The sequence below is a fragment of the Somniosus microcephalus genome, chromosome 19, assembly GCF_052327205.1.
Source record: "Somniosus microcephalus isolate GS21.2 chromosome 19, FLI_Smic_1.0, whole genome shotgun sequence".
NCBI classification, from domain to species: Eukaryota; Metazoa; Chordata; class Chondrichthyes; order Squaliformes; family Somniosidae; genus Somniosus; species Somniosus microcephalus.
Genome location: NC_141005.1, coordinates 23,512,857 through 23,528,416, shown reverse-complemented (window position 1 = coordinate 23,528,416; position 15,560 = coordinate 23,512,857). Strand labels below are relative to the sequence as shown.

At 46.5% G+C, this 15,560-nt stretch overlaps 5 non-coding genes and 1 pseudogene across 5 annotated transcripts; all 6 read left to right on the top strand.

The window, feature by feature from the left end:
• Positions 1-2,329: 2,329 nt before the first annotated feature.
• On the top strand, positions 2,330-2,448 carry LOC147103985 (5S ribosomal RNA). Its single transcript, XR_015072865.1, has one exon. It is a non-coding gene; the product is annotated as a 5S ribosomal RNA (ribosomal RNA).
• Positions 2,449-4,859: 2,411 nt separating this feature from the next.
• Positions 4,860-4,978, top strand: LOC147103984 (5S ribosomal RNA; annotated as a pseudogene).
• Positions 4,979-7,399: 2,421 nt separating this feature from the next.
• On the top strand, positions 7,400-7,518 carry LOC147103983 (5S ribosomal RNA). The gene has a single exon (XR_015072601.1). It is a non-coding gene; the product is annotated as a 5S ribosomal RNA (ribosomal RNA).
• Positions 7,519-9,940: 2,422 nt separating this feature from the next.
• Positions 9,941-10,059, top strand: LOC147103982 (5S ribosomal RNA). The gene has a single exon (XR_015072758.1). It is a non-coding gene; the product is annotated as a 5S ribosomal RNA (ribosomal RNA).
• Positions 10,060-12,488: 2,429 nt separating this feature from the next.
• On the top strand, positions 12,489-12,607 carry LOC147103981 (5S ribosomal RNA). Its single transcript, XR_015072732.1, has one exon. It is a non-coding gene; the product is annotated as a 5S ribosomal RNA (ribosomal RNA).
• Positions 12,608-15,037: 2,430 nt separating this feature from the next.
• On the top strand, positions 15,038-15,156 carry LOC147103980 (5S ribosomal RNA). The gene has a single exon (XR_015072691.1). It is a non-coding gene; the product is annotated as a 5S ribosomal RNA (ribosomal RNA).
• The last annotated feature ends 404 nt before the right edge of the window (positions 15,157-15,560 follow it).

The window sequence follows — 15,560 nt, the reverse complement described above, 5'->3', positions numbered from 1 at the left end:
TCTCTCTCTCTCTTGCTTTCCTTTGACCATTTCTTCGCTGCACATTCTCCTGCTGCTACACAAATGCAAGGGGCTCCAGACACAGGGCCGAAATAAGCAGAAGAAGAAAATAAGATAGCCAAAATACACACACTGGCGGAGGGCCACCAGGACACAGCAGCAGAGAGGAGAGACAAGGTGCATAGAAAACTCGGAGGGACAAACAGCAACAGAACAAAGAAGAATGTAGAAAGAGCAGCAGTTAAATTCAGGAAAAAAGCAAAGCCAACTAGCATGCTGTTGAAATGCATGTGTGTTAATGCGAGGAGCGTTACAAATAAGATTGACGAGTTGCAGGCGCAAGTTGCCACATGGGGTTATGCAATAGTAGCTATAACGGAGACCTGGCTTCAAAATGGGCGGAATTGGAAACTAAACAATCCTGGCTACAATGTAATAACATTTGTAGAAGTCGTGTGGGCAGATGTCACATGATCAGGCAGAATCGTAGAAATTTACAGCACAGAAGGAGGCCATTCGGCCCATCTTGTCCGTGCCAGCCGACAAAGAGCAATCCACCCAAATCCCACTTTACAGCACTTGGTCCGTAGCCTTGTAGGTTACGGCAGTTCAAGTGCATATCCAAGTACTTTTTAAACGTGATGAGGGTTTCTGCCTCTACCACCCTTTCAGGCAGTGCATTCCAGACCCCCACCATTCACTGGGTGAAAAAATGTCTCCTCAAATTCCCTGTAAACCTCCTACCAATTACTTGAAATCTATTATTGACCCTTCTGCTAAGGGAAATAGGTCCTTCCTATCCACTCTATCTCGGCCCCTCATAATTTTACACACCTCAATTAGGTCTCGCCTCAGCCTCCTGTGTTCCAAAGAAAACAACCCCAGCCTATCCAATCTTTCCTCATAACTAAAATTCCCCAGCCCAGGCAACATCCTCGGAAATCTCCTCTGCACCTTCTCTAGTGCAATCGCATCCTTCTTGTAATGTGGTGACCAGAACTGCACGCGGCACTCTAGCTGCGGCCTAACTAGTGTTTTATACAGTTGAAGCATAACCTCCCCGCTCTTATATTCTACGCCTCGGCTAATAAAGGCAAGTATCCCGTATGCCTGCTTAACCACTTTATCTACCTGTCCTGCTACCTTCAGGGATCTGTGGACATGCACTCCAAGGTCCCGCTGATCCTCTGCATTTCTCAGTGTCCTACCATTTATTGTGTATTCCAACTGAATTCCATTTGCCACTGTTCTGCCCACTAGACGAGTCCATTGATATCTTCCTGCAGTCTACAGCATTCTGTTTCATTATTAACCACACGGCCAATTTTTGTATCATCTGCAAACTTCTTAATCATACTTCCTACATTCAAATCCAAATCATTGATATATACCAGAAAAAGCAAAGGGCCCAGTACTGAGTCGGTGCAGGCTCGATGGGCCGAAATGGCCTCTATCTGCACTGTGGGGTTTCTGTGATTCTGTGAGCCCTGCGGAACCCCACTGGAAACAGCCTTCCGGTCACAAAAACACCCTTCCGACCATTACCCTTTGTTTCCTGCCTCTGAGCCAATTTTGGATCCAACTTGCCACTTTGCCTTGGATCCCATGGGCTTTTACTTTCGTGACCAATCTGGCATGCGGGACCTTATCAAAAGCCTTGCTAAAATCCATATAGACTACATCAAAGGCACTACCCTCATCGACCCTCCTTGTTACCTCCTCGAAAAATTGAATTGCGTTAGTCAGACACGACCTTCCGTTAAGAAATCCATGCTGACTGTCCCTGATTAATCCGTGTCTTTCTAAATGAAGATTTCTCCTGTCCCTCAGAACTTTTTCCAATAATTTTCCCACCACCGAGGTTAGGCTGACTGGCCTGTAATTATGCGGTCTATCCCTCTCTCCCTTTTGAAAGAGTGGTAGCACGTTAGCAGTCCTCCAGTGGTCGGGCACCACACCTGTAGCCAGAGAGGATTGTAAAATGATGGTGAGAGCCTGTGCTATTTGGTGTCTTACTTCTCTTAAGAGTGTGGGATAGATTTGATGCGGGCCTGGGTATTTGTCCAGTTTGAAAGATGCTACAGCCCTTAAGACTTGGTGTTTGAGCATGTTTATTTGATGTAATATTTGAATAGAAGGCAATGAAGGGTTGGGCTTGTAGTTTGTTTGTGTGGGAGGCAGAGCAGCAAGAAGAGGTGGAGGGGGGGTGGGGGGTTGCGGGAGGAGTAAAATTTGTAAATGTAAATTGAGTGTTGAATACTTGTATGAATGCGTAGAAGAGAAAAAAATGGGCGACAGCTTTAAGTAAAGAGAAAGCCAGCTAGCATATGCCTACGGCCATACTAGTCTGAATGCGCCTGATCTCGTCTGATCTCGGAAGCTAAGCAGAGTCAGGCCTGGTTAGTACTTGGATGGGAGACTGCCTGGGAATACCAGGTGCAGTAGGCTTTTGCTGCCGCCACAGGCTGCTCAACGTTTTGCACACACACGCGCACACACTGCTCTTAATCAATCAACATCCTTTTTGCTGCTCTCTCTCTCTCTCTCTCGCTTTCCTTTGACCATTTCTTCGCTGCACATTCTCCTGCTGCTACACAAATGCAAGGGGCTCCAGACACAGGGCCAAAATAAACAGAAGAAGAAAATAAGATAGCCAAAATACACACACTGGCGGAGGGCCACCAGGACACAGCAGCAGAGAGGAGAGACAAGGTGCATAGAAAACTCGGAGGGACAAACAGCAACAGAACAAAGAAGAATGTAGAAAGAGCAGCAGTTAAATTCAGGAAAAAAGCAAAGCCAACTAGCATGCTGTTGAAATGCATGTGTGTTAATGCGAGGAGTGTTACAAATAAGATTGACGAGTTGCAGGCGCAAGTTGCCACATGGGGTTATGCAATAGTAGCCATAACGGAGACCTGGCTTCAAAATGGGCGGAATTGGAAACTAAACAATCCTGGCTACAATGTAATAACATTTGTAGAAGTCGTGTGGGCAGATGTCACATGATCAGGCAGAATCATAGAAATTTACAGCACAGAAGGAGGCCATTCGGCCCATCTTGTCCGTGCCAGCCGACAAAGAGCAATCCACCCAAATCTTTACAGCACTTGGTCCGTAGCCTTGTAGGTTACGGCAGTTCAAGTGCATATCCAAGTACTTTTTAAACGTGATGAGGGTTTCTGCCTCTACCACCCTTTCAGGCAGTGCATTCCAGACCCCCACCATTCACTGGGTGAAAAAATGTCTCCTCAAATTCCCTGTAAACCTCCTACCAATTACTTGAAATCTATTATTGACCCTTCTGCTAAGGGAAATAGGTCCTTCCTATCCACTCTATCTCGGCCCCTCATAATTTTACACACCTCAATTAGGTCTCGCCTCAGCCTCCTGTGTTCCAAAGAAAACAACCCCAGCCTATCCAATCTTTCCTCATAACTAAAATTCCCCAGCCCAGGCAACATCCTCGGAAATCTCCTCTGCACCTTCTCTAGTGCAATCGCATCCTTCTTGTAATGTGGTGACCAGAACTGCACGCGGCACTCTAGCTGCGGCCTAACTAGTGTTTTATACAGTTGAAGCATAACCTCCCCGCTCTTATATTCTACGCCTCGGCTAATAAAGGCAAGTATCCCGTATGCCTGCTTAACCACTTTATCTACCTGTCCTGCTACCTTCAGGGATCTGTGGACATGCACTCCAAGGTCCCGCTGATCCTCTGCATTTCTCAGTGTCCTACCATTTATTGTGTATTCCAACTGAATTCCATTTGCCACTGTTCTGCCCACTAGACGAGTCCATTGATATCTTCCTGCAGTCTACAGCATTCTGTTTCATTATTAACCACACGGCCAATTTTTGTATCATCTGCAAACTTCTTAATCATACTTCCTACATTCAAATCCAAATCATTGATATATACCAGAAAAAGCAAAGGGCCCAGTACTGAGTCGGTGCAGGCTCGATGGGCCGAAATGGCCTCTATCTGCACTGTGGGGTTTCTGTGATTCTGTGAGCCCTGCGGAACCCCACTGGAAACAGCCTTCCGGTCACAAAAACACCCTTCGACCATTACCCTTTGTTTCCTGCCTCTGAGCCAATTTTGGATCCAACTTGCCACTTTGCCTTGGATCCCATGGGCTTTTACTTTCGTGACCAATCTGGCATGCGGGACCTTATCAAAAGCCTTGCTAAAATCCATATAGACTACATCAAAGGCACTACCCTCATCGACCCTCCTTGTTACCTCCTCGAAAAATTGAATTGCGTTAGTCAGACACGACCTTCCGTTAAGAAATCCATGCTGACTGTCCCTGATTAATCCGTGTCTTTCTAAATGAAGATTTCTCCTGTCCCTCAGAACTTTTTCCAATAATTTACCCACCACCGAGGTTAGGCTGACTGGCCTGTAATTATGCGGTCTATCCCTCTCTCCCTTTTGAAAGAACGGTAGCACGTTAGCAGTCCTCCAGTGGTCGGGCACCACACCTGTAGCCAGAGAGGATTGTAAAATGATGGTGAGAGCCTGTGCTATTTGGTGTCTTACTTCTCTTAAGAGTGTGGGATAGATTTGATGCGGGCCTGGGTATTTGTCCAGTTTGAAAGATGCTACAGCCCTTAAGACTTGGTGTTTGAGCATGTTTATTTGATGTAATATTTGAATAGAAGGCAATGAAGGGTTGGGCTTGTAGTTTGTTTGTGTGGGAGGCAGAGCAGCAAGAAGAGGTGGAGGGGGGGTGGGGGGTTGCGGGAGGAGTAAAATTTGTAAATGTAAATTGAGTGTTGAATACTTGTATGAATGCGTAGAAGAGAAAAAAATGGGCGACAGCTTTAAGTAAAGAGAAAGCCAGCCAGCATATGCCTACGGCCATACTAGTCTGAATGCGCCCGATCTCGTCTGATCTCAGAAACTAAGCAGAGTCAGGCCTGGTTAGTACTTGGATGGGAGACCGCCTGGGAATACCAGGTGCAGTAGGCTTTTGCTGCCGCCACAGGCTGCTCAACGTTTTGCACACACACGCGCACACACTGCTCTTAATCAATCAACATCCTTTTTGCTGCTCTCTCTCTCTCTCTCTCTCTCTCGCTTTCCTTTGACCATTTCTTCGCTGCACATTCTCCTGCTGCTACACAAATGCAAGGGGCTCCAGACACAGGGCCGAAATAAGCAGAAGAAGAAAATAAGATAGCCAAAATACACACACTGGCGGAGGGCCACCAGGACACAGCAGCAGAGAGGAGAGACAAGGTGCATAGAAAACTCGGAGGGACAAACAGCAACAGAACAAAGAAGAATGTAGAAAGAGCAGCAGTTAAATTCAGGAAAAAAGCAAAGCCAACTAGCATGCTGTTGAAATGCATGTGTGTTAATGCGAGGAGCGTTACAAATAAGATTGACGAGTTGCAGGCGCAAGTTGCCACATGGGGTTATGCAATAGTAGCCATAACGGAGACCTGGCTTCAAAATGGGCGGAATTGGAAACTAAACAATCCTGGCTACAATGTAATAACATTTGTAGAAGTCGTGTGGGCAGATGTCACATGATCAGGCAGAATCATAGAAATTTACAGCACAGAAGGAGGCCATTCGGCCCATCTTGTCCGTGCCAGCCGACAAAGAGCAATCCACCCAAATCCCACTTTACAGCACTTGGTCCGTAGCCTTGTAGGTTACGGCAGTTCAAGTGCATATCCAAGTACTTTTTAAACGTGATGAGGGTTTCTGCCTCTACCACCCTTTCAGGCAGTGCATTCCAGACCCCCACCATTCACTGGGTGAAAAAATGTCTCCTCAAATTCCCTGTAAACCTCCTACCAATTACTTGAAATCTATTATTGACCCTTCTGCTAAGGGAAATAGGTCCTTCCTATCCACTCTATCTCGGCCCCTCATAATTTTACACACCTCAATTAGGTCTCACCTCAGCCTCCTGTGTTCCAAAGAAAACAACCCCAGCCTATCCAATCTTTCCTCATAACTAAAATTCCCCAGCCCAGGCAACATCCTCGGAAATCTCCTCTGCACCTTCTCTAGTGCAATCGCATCCTTCTTGTAATGTGGTGACCAGAACTGCACGCGGCACTCTAGCTGCGGCCTAACTAGTGTTTTATACAGTTGAAGCATAACCTCCCCGCTCTTATATTCTACGCCTCGGCTAATAAAGGCAAGTATCCCGTATGCCTGCTTAACCACTTTATCTACCTGTCCTGCTACCTTCAGGGATCTGTGGACATGCACTCCAAGGTCCCGCTGATCCTCTGCATTTCTCAGTGTCCTACCATTTATTGTGTATTCCAACTGAATTCCATTTGCCACTGTTCTGCCCACTAGACGAGTCCATTGATATCTTCCTGCAGTCTACAGCATTCTGTTTCATTATTAACCACACGGCCAATTTTTGTATCATCTGCAAACTTCTTAATCATACTTCCTACATTCAAATCCAAATCATTGATATATACCAGAAAAAGCAAAGGGCCCAGTACTGAGTCGGTGCAGGCTCGATGGGCCGAAATGGCCTCTATCTGCACTGTGGGGTTTCTGTGATTCTGTGAGCCCTGCGGAACCCCACTGGAAACAGCCTTCCGGTCACAAAAACACCCTTCGACCATTACCCTTTGTTTCCTGCCTCTGAGCCAATTTTGGATCCAACTTGCCACTTTGCCTTGGATCCCATGGGCTTTTACTTTCGTGACCAATCTGGCATGCGGGACCTTATCAAAAGCCTTGCTAAAATCCATATAGACTACATCAAAGGCACTACCCTCATCGACCCTCCTTGTTACCTCCTCGAAAAATTGAATTGCGTTAGTCAGACACGACCTTCCGTTAAGAAATCCATGCTGACTGTCCCTGATTAATCCGTGTCTTTCTAAATGAAGATTTCTCCTGTCCCTCAGAACTTTTTCCAATAATTTTCCCACCACCGAGGTTAGGCTGACTGGCCTGTAATTATGCGGTCTATCCCTCTCTCCCTTTTGAAAGAACGGTAGCACGTTAGCAGTCCTCCAGTGGTCGGGCACCACACCTGTAGCCAGAGAGGATTGTAAAATGATGGTGAGAGCCTGTGCTATTTGGTGTCTTACTTCTCTTAAGAGTGTGGGATAGATTTGATGCGGGCCTGGGTATTTGTCCAGTTTGAAAGATGCTACAGCCCTTAAGACTTGGTGTTTGAGCATGTTTATTTGATGTAATATTTGAATAGAAGGCAATGAAGGGTTGGGCTTGTAGTTTGTTTGTGTGGGAGGCAGAGCAGCAAGAAGAGGTGGAGGGGGGGTGGGGGGTTGCGGGAGGAGTAAAATTTGTAAATGTAAATTGAGTGTTGAATACTTGTATGAATGCGTAGAAGAGAAAAAAATGGGCGACAGCTTTAAGTAAAGAGAAAGCCAGCCAGCATATGCCTACGGCCATACTAGTCTGAATGCGCCTGATCTCATCTGATCTCGGAAGCTAAGCAGAGTCAGGCCTGGTTAGTACTTGGATGGGAGACCGCTTGGGAATACCAGGTGCAGTAGGCTTTTGCTGCCGCCACAGGCTGCTCAACGTTTTGCACACACACGCGCACACACTGCTCTTAATCAATCAACATCCTTTTTGCTGCTCTCTCTCTCTCTCTCTCTCTCTCTCGCTTTCCTTTGACCATTTCTTCGCTGCACATTCTCCTGCTGCTACACAAATGCAAGGGGCTCCAGACACAGGGCCGAAATAAGCAGAAGAAGAAAATAAGATAGCCAAAATACACACACTGGCGGAGGGCCACCAGGACACAGCAGCAGAGAGGAGAGACAAGGTGCATAGAAAACTCGGAGGGACAAACAGCAACAGAACAAAGAAGAATGTCGAAAGAGCAGCAGTTAAATTCAGGAAAAAAGCAAAGCCAACTAGCATGCTGTTGAAATGCATGTGTGTTAATGCGAGGAGCGTTACAAATAAGATTGACGAGTTGCAGGCGCAAGTTGCCACATGGGGTTATGCAATAGTAGCCATAACGGAGACCTGGCTTCAAAATGGGCGGAATTGGAAACTAAACAATCCTGGCTACAATGTAATAACATTTGTAGAAGTCGTGTGGGCAGATGTCACATGATCAGGCAGAATCATAGAAATTTACAGCACAGAAGGAGGCCATTCGGCCCATCTTGTCCGTGCCAGCCGACAAAGAGCAATCCACCCAAATCCCACTTTACAGCACTTGGTCCGTAGCCTTGTAGGTTACGGCAGTTCAAGTGCATATCCAAGTACTTTTTAAACGTGATGAGGGTTTCTGCCTCTACCACCCTTTCAGGCAGTGCATTCCAGACCCCCACCATTCACTGGGTGAAAAAATGTCTCCTCAAATTCCCTGTAAACCTCCTACCAATTACTTGAAATCTATTATTGACCCTTCTGCTAAGGGAAATAGGTCCTTCCTATCCACTCTATCTCGGCCCCTCATAATTTTACACACCTCAATTAGGTCTCACCTCAGCCTCCTGTGTTCCAAAGAAAACAACCCCAGCCTATCCAATCTTTCCTCATAACTAAAATTCCCCAGCCCAGGCAACATCCTCGGAAATCTCCTCTGCACCTTCTCTAGTGCAATCGCATCCTTCTTGTAATGTGGTGACCAGAACTGCACGCGGCACTCTAGCTGCGGCCTAACTAGTGTTTTATACAGTTGAAGCATAACCTCCCCGCTCTTATATTCTACGCCTCGGCTAATAAAGGCAAGTATCCCGTATGCCTGCTTAACCACTTTATCTACCTGTCCTGCTACCTTCAGGGATCTGTGGACATGCACTCCAAGGTCCCGCTGATCCTCTGCATTTCTCAGTGTCCTACCATTTATTGTGTATTCCAACTGAATTCCATTTGCCACTGTTTTGCCCACTAGACGAGTCCATTGATATCTTCCTGCAGTCTACAGCATTCTGTTTCATTATTAACCACACGGCCAATTTTTGTATCATCTGCAAACTTCTTAATCATACTTCCTACATTCAAATCCAAATCATTGATATATACCAGAAAAAGCAAAGGGCCCAGTACTGAGTCGGTGCAGGCTCGATGGGCCGAAATGGCCTCTATCTGCACTGTGGGGTTTCTGTGATTCTGTGAGCCCTGCGGAACCCCACTGGAAACAGCCTTCCGGTCACAAAAACACCCTTCGACCATTACCCTTTGTTTCCTGCCTCTGAGCCAATTTTGGATCCAACTTGCCACTTTGCCTTGGATCCCATGGGCTTTTACTTTCGTGACCAATCTGGCATGCGGGACCTTATCAAAAGCCTTGCTAAAATCCATATAGACTACATCAAAGGCACTACCCTCATCGACCCTCCTTGTTACCTCCTCGAAAAATTGAATTGCGTTAGTCAGACACGACCTTCCGTTAAGAAATCCATGCTGACTGTCCCTGATTAATCCGTGTCTTTCTAAATGAAGATTTCTCCTGTCCCTCAGAACTTTTTCCAATAATTTTCCCACCACCGAGGTTAGGCTGACTGGCCTGTAATTATGCGGTCTATCCCTCTCTCCCTTTTGAAAGAACGGTAGCACGTTAGCAGTCCTCCAGTGGTCGGGCACCACACCTGTAGCCAGAGAGGATTGTAAAATGATGGTGAGAGCCTGTGCTATTTGGTGTCTTACTTCTCTTAAGAGTGTGGGATAGATTTGATGCGGGCCTGGGTATTTGTCCAGTTTGAAAGATGCTACAGCCCTTAAGACTTGGTGTTTGAGCATGTTTATTTGATGTAATATTTGAATAGAAGGCAATGAAGGGTTGGGCTTGTAGTTTGTTTGTGTGGGAGGCAGAGCAGCAAGAAGAGGTGGAGGGGGGGTGGGGGTTGCGGGAGGAGTAAAATTTGTAAATGTAAATTGAGTGTTGAATACTTGTATGAATGCGTAGAAGAGAAAAAAATGGGCGACAGCTTTAAGTAAAGAGAAAGCCAGCTAGCATATGCCTACGGCCATACTAGTCTGAATGTGCCCGATCTCGTCTGATCTCGGAAGCTAAGCAGAGTCAGGCCTGGTTAGTACTTGGATGGGAGACCGCCTGGGAATACCGGGTGCAGTAGGCTTTTGCTGCCGCCACAGGCTGCTCAACGTTTTGCACACACACGCGCACACACTGCTCTTAATCAATCAACATCCTTTTTGCTGCTCTCTCTCTCTCTCTCTCTGTCTCTCTCTCTCGCTTTCCTTTGACCATTTCTTCGCTGCACATTCTCCTGCTGCTACACAAATGCAAGGGGCTCCAGACACAGGGCCGAAATAAGCAGAAGAAGAAAATAAGATAGCCAAAATACACACACTGGCGGAGGGCCACCAGGACACAGCAGCAGAGAGGAGAGACAAGGTGCATAGAAAACTCGGAGGGACAAACAGCAACAGAACAAAGAAGAATGTAGAAAGAGCAGCAGTTAAATTCAGGAAAAAAGCAAAGCCAACTAGCATGCTGTTGAAATGCATGTGTGTTAATGCGAGGAGTGTTACAAATAAGATTGACGAGTTGCAGGCGCAAGTTGCCACATGGGGTTATGCAATAGTAGCCATAACGGAGACCTGGCTTCAAAATGGGCGGAATTGGAAACTAAACAATCCTGGCTACAATGTAATAACATTTGTAGAAGTCGTGTGGGCAGATGTCACATGATCAGGCAGAATCATAGAAATTTACAGCACAGAAGGAGGCCATTCGGCCCATCTTGTCCGTGCCAGCCGACAAAGAGCAATCCACCCAAATCCCACTTTACAGCACTTGGTCCGTAGCCTTGTAGGTTACGGCAGTTCAAGTGCATATCCAAGTACTTTTTAAACGTGATGAGGGTTTCTGCCTCTACCACCCTTTCAGGCAGTGCATTCCAGACCCCCACCATTCACTGGGTGAAAAAATGTCTCCTCAAATTCCCTGTAAACCTCCTACCAATTACTTGAAATCTATTATTGACCCTTCTGCTAAGGGAAATAGGTCCTTCCTATCCACTCTATCTCGGCCCCTCATAATTTTACACACCTCAATTAGGTCTCGCCTCAGCCTCCTGTGTTCCAAAGAAAACAACCCCAGCCTATCCAATCTTTCCTCATAACTAAAATTCCCCAGCCCAGGCAACATCCTCGGAAATCTCCTCTGCACCTTCTCTAGTGCAATCGCATCCTTCTTGTAATGTGGTGACCAGAACTGCACGCGGCACTCTAGCTGCGGCCTAACTAGTGTTTTATACAGTTGAAGCATAACCTCCCCGCTCTTATATTCTACGCCTCGGCTAATAAAGGCAAGTATCCCGTATGCCTGCTTAACCACTTTATCTACCTGTCCTGCTACCTTCAGGGATCTGTGGACATGCACTCCAAGGTCCCGCTGATCCTCTGCATTTCTCAGTGTCCTACCATTTATTGTGTATTCCAACTGAATTCCATTTGCCACTGTTCTGCCCACTAGACGAGTCCATTGATATCTTCCTGCAGTCTACAGCATTCTGTTTCATTATTAACCACACGGCCAATTTTTGTATCATCTGCAAACTTCTTAATCATACTTCCTACATTCAAATCCAAATCATTGATATATACCAGAAAAAGCAAAGGGCCCAGTACTGAGTCGGTGCAGGCTCGATGGGCCGAAATGGCCTCTATCTGCACTGTGGGGTTTCTGTGATTCTGTGAGCCCTGCGGAACCCCACTGGAAACAGCCTTCCGGTCACAAAAACACCCTTCGACCATTACCCTTTGTTTCCTGCCTCTGAGCCAATTTTGGATCCAACTTGCCACTTTGCCTTGGATCCCATGGGCTTTTACTTTCGTGACCAATCTGGCATGCGGGACCTTATCAAAAGCCTTGCTAAAATCCATATAGACTACATCAAAGGCACTACCCTCATCGACCCTCCTTGTTACCTCCTCGAAAAATTGAATTGCGTTAGTCAGACACGACCTTCCGTTAAGAAATCCATGCTGACTGTCCCTGATTAATCCGTGTCTTTCTAAATGAAGATTTCTCCTGTCCCTCAGAACTTTTTCCAATAATTTTCCCACCACCGAGGTTAGGCTGACTGGCCTGTAATTATGCGGTCTATCCCTCTCTCCCTTTTGAAAGAACGGTAGCACGTTAGCAGTCCTCCAGTGGTCGGGCACCACACCTGTAGCCAGAGAGGATTGTAAAATGATGGTGAGAGCCTGTGCTATTTGGTGTCTTACTTCTCTTAAGAGTGTGGGATAGATTTGATGCGGGCCTGGGTATTTGTCCAGTTTGAAAGATGCTACAGCCCTTAAGACTTGGTGTTTGAGCATGTTTATTTGATGTAATATTTGAATAGAAGGCAATGAAGGGTTGGGCTTGTAGTTTGTTTGTGTGGGAGGCAGAGCAGCAAGAAGAGGTGGAGGGGGGGTGGGGGGTTGCGGGAGGAGTAAAATTTGTAAATGTAAATTGAGTGTTGAATACTTGTATGAATGCGTAGAAGAGAAAAAAATGGGCGACAGCTTTAAGTAAAGAGAAAGCCAGCTAGCATATGCCTACGGCCATACTAGTCTGAATGCGCCCGATCTCATCTGATCTCGGAAGCTAAGCAGAGTCAGGCCTGGTTAGTACTTGGATGGGAGACTGCCTGGGAATACCGGGTGCAGTAGGCTTTTGCTGCCGCCACAGGCTGCTCAACGTTTTGCACACACACGCGCACACACTGCTCTTAATCAATCAACATCCTTTTTGCTGCTCTCTCTCTCTCTCTCTCTGTCTCTCTCTCTCGCTTTCCTTTGACCATTTCTTCGCTGCACATTCTCCTGCTGCTACACAAATGCAAGGGGCTCCAGACACAGGGCCGAAATAAGCAGAAGAAGAAAATAAGATAGCCAAAATACACACACTGGCGGAGGGCCACCAGGACACAGCAGCAGAGAGGAGAGACAAGGTGCATAGAAAACTCGGAGGGACAAACAGCAACAGAACAAAGAAGAATGTAGAAAGAGCAGCAGTTAAATTCAGGAAAAAAGCAAAGCCAACTAGCATGCTGTTGAAATGCATGTGTGTTAATGCGAGGAGCGTTACAAATAAGATTGACGAGTTGCAGGCGCAAGTTGCCACATGGGGTTATGCAATAGTAGCTATAACGGAGACCTGGCTTCAAAATGGGCGGAATTGGAAACTAAACAATCCTGGCTACAATGTAATAACATTTGTAGAAGTCGTGTGGGCAGATGTCACATGATCAGGCAGAATCATAGAAATTTACAGCACAGAAGGAGGCCATTCGGCCCATCTTGTCCGTGCCAGCCGACAAAGAGCAATCCACCCAAATCCCACTTTACAGCACTTGGTCCGTAGCCTTGTAGGTTACGGCAGTTCAAGTGCATATCCAAGTACTTTTTAAACGTGATGAGGGTTTCTGCCTCTACCACCCTTTCAGGCAGTGCATTCCAGACCCCCACCATTCACTGGGTGAAAAAATGTCTCCTCAAATTCCCTGTAAACCTCCTACCAATTACTTGAAATCTATTATTGACCCTTCTGCTAAGGGAAATAGGTCCTTCCTATCCACTCTATCTCGGCCCCTCATAATTTTACACACCTCAATTAGGTCTCGCCTCAGCCTCCTGTGTTCCAAAGAAAACAACCCCAGCCTATCCAATCTTTCCTCATAACTAAAATTCCCCAGCCCAGGCAACATCCTCGGAAATCTCCTCTGCACCTTCTCTAGTGCAATCGCATCCTTCTTGTAATGTGGTGACCAGAACTGCACGCGGCACTCTAGCTGCGGCCTAACTAGTGTTTTATACAGTTGAAGCATAACCTCCCCGCTCTTATATTCTACGCCTCGGCTAATAAAGGCAAGTATCCCGTATGCCTGCTTAACCACTTTATCTACCTGTCCTGCTACCTTCAGGGATCTGTGGACATGCACTCCAAGGTCCCGCTGATCCTCTGCATTTCTCAGTGTCCTACCATTTATTGTGTATTCCAACTGAATTCCATTTGCCACTGTTCTGCCCACTAGACGAGTCCATTGATATCTTCCTGCAGTCTACAGCATTCTGTTTCATTATTAACCACACGGCCAATTTTTGTATCATCTGCAAACTTCTTAATCATACTTCCTACATTCAAATCCAAATCATTGATATATACCAGAAAAAGCAAAGGGCCCAGTACTGAGTCGGTGCAGGCTCGATGGGCCGAAATGGCCTCTATCTGCACTGTGGGGTTTCTGTGATTCTGTGAGCCCTGCGGAACCCCACTGGAAACAGCCTTCCGGTCACAAAAACACCCTTCCGACCATTACCCTTTGTTTCCTGCCTCTGAGCCAATTTTGGATCCAACTTGCCACTTTGCCTTGGATCCCATGGGCTTTTACTTTCGTGACCAATCTGGCATGCGGGACCTTATCAAAAGCCTTGCTAAAATCCATATAGACTACATCAAAGGCACTACCCTCATCGACCCTCCTTGTTACCTCCTCGAAAAATTGAATTGCGTTAGTCAGACACGACCTTCCGTTAAGAAATCCATGCTGACTGTCCCTGATTAATCCGTGTCTTTCTAAATGAAGATTTCTCCTGTCCCTCAGAACTTTTTCCAATAATTTTCCCACCACCGAGGTTAGGCTGACTGGCCTGTAATTATGCGGTCTATCCCTCTCTCCCTTTTGAAAGAGCGGTAGCACGTTAGCAGTCCTCCAGTGGTCGGGCACCACACCTGTAGCCAGAGAGGATTGTAAAATGATGGTGAGAGCCTGTGCTATTTGGTGTCTTACTTCTCTTAAGAGTGTGGGATAGATTTGATGCGGGCCTGGGTATTTGTCCAGTTTGAAAGATGCTACAGCCCTTAAGACTTGGTGTTTGAGCATGTTTATTTGATGTAATATTTGAATAGAAGGCAATGAAGGGTTGGGCTTGTAGTTTGTTTGTGTGGGAGGCAGAGCAGCAAGAAGAGGTGGAGGGGGGGTGGGGGGTTGCGGGAGGAGTAAAATTTGTAAATGTAAATTGAGTGTTGAATACTTGTATGAATGCGTAGAAGAGAAAAAAATGGGCGACAGCTTTAAGTAAAGAGAAAGCCAACTAGCATATGCCTACGGCCATACTAGTCTGAATGCGCCCGATCTCGTCTGATCTCGGAAGCTAAGCAGAGTCAGGCCTGGTTAGTACTTGGATGGGAGACTGCCTGGGAATACCAGGTGCAGTAGGCTTTTGCTGCCGCCACAGGCTGCTCAACGTTTTGCACACACACGCGCACACACTGCTCTTAATCAATCAACATCCTTTTTGCTGCTCTCTCTCTCTCTCTCTCTCTCTCTCTCTCGCTTTCCTTTGACCATTTCTTCGCTGCACATTCTCCTGCTGCTACACAAATGCAAGGGGCTCCAGACACAGGGCCGAAATAAGCAGAAGAAGAAAATAAGATAGCCAAAATACACACACTGGCGGAGGGCCACCAGGACACAGCAGCAGAGAGGAGAGACAAGGTGCATAGAAAACTCGGAGGGACAAACAGCAACAGAACAAAGAAGAATGTAGAAAGAGCAGCAGTTAAATTCAGGAAAAAAGCAAAGCCAACTAGCATGCTGTTGAAATGCATGTGTGTTAAAACGAG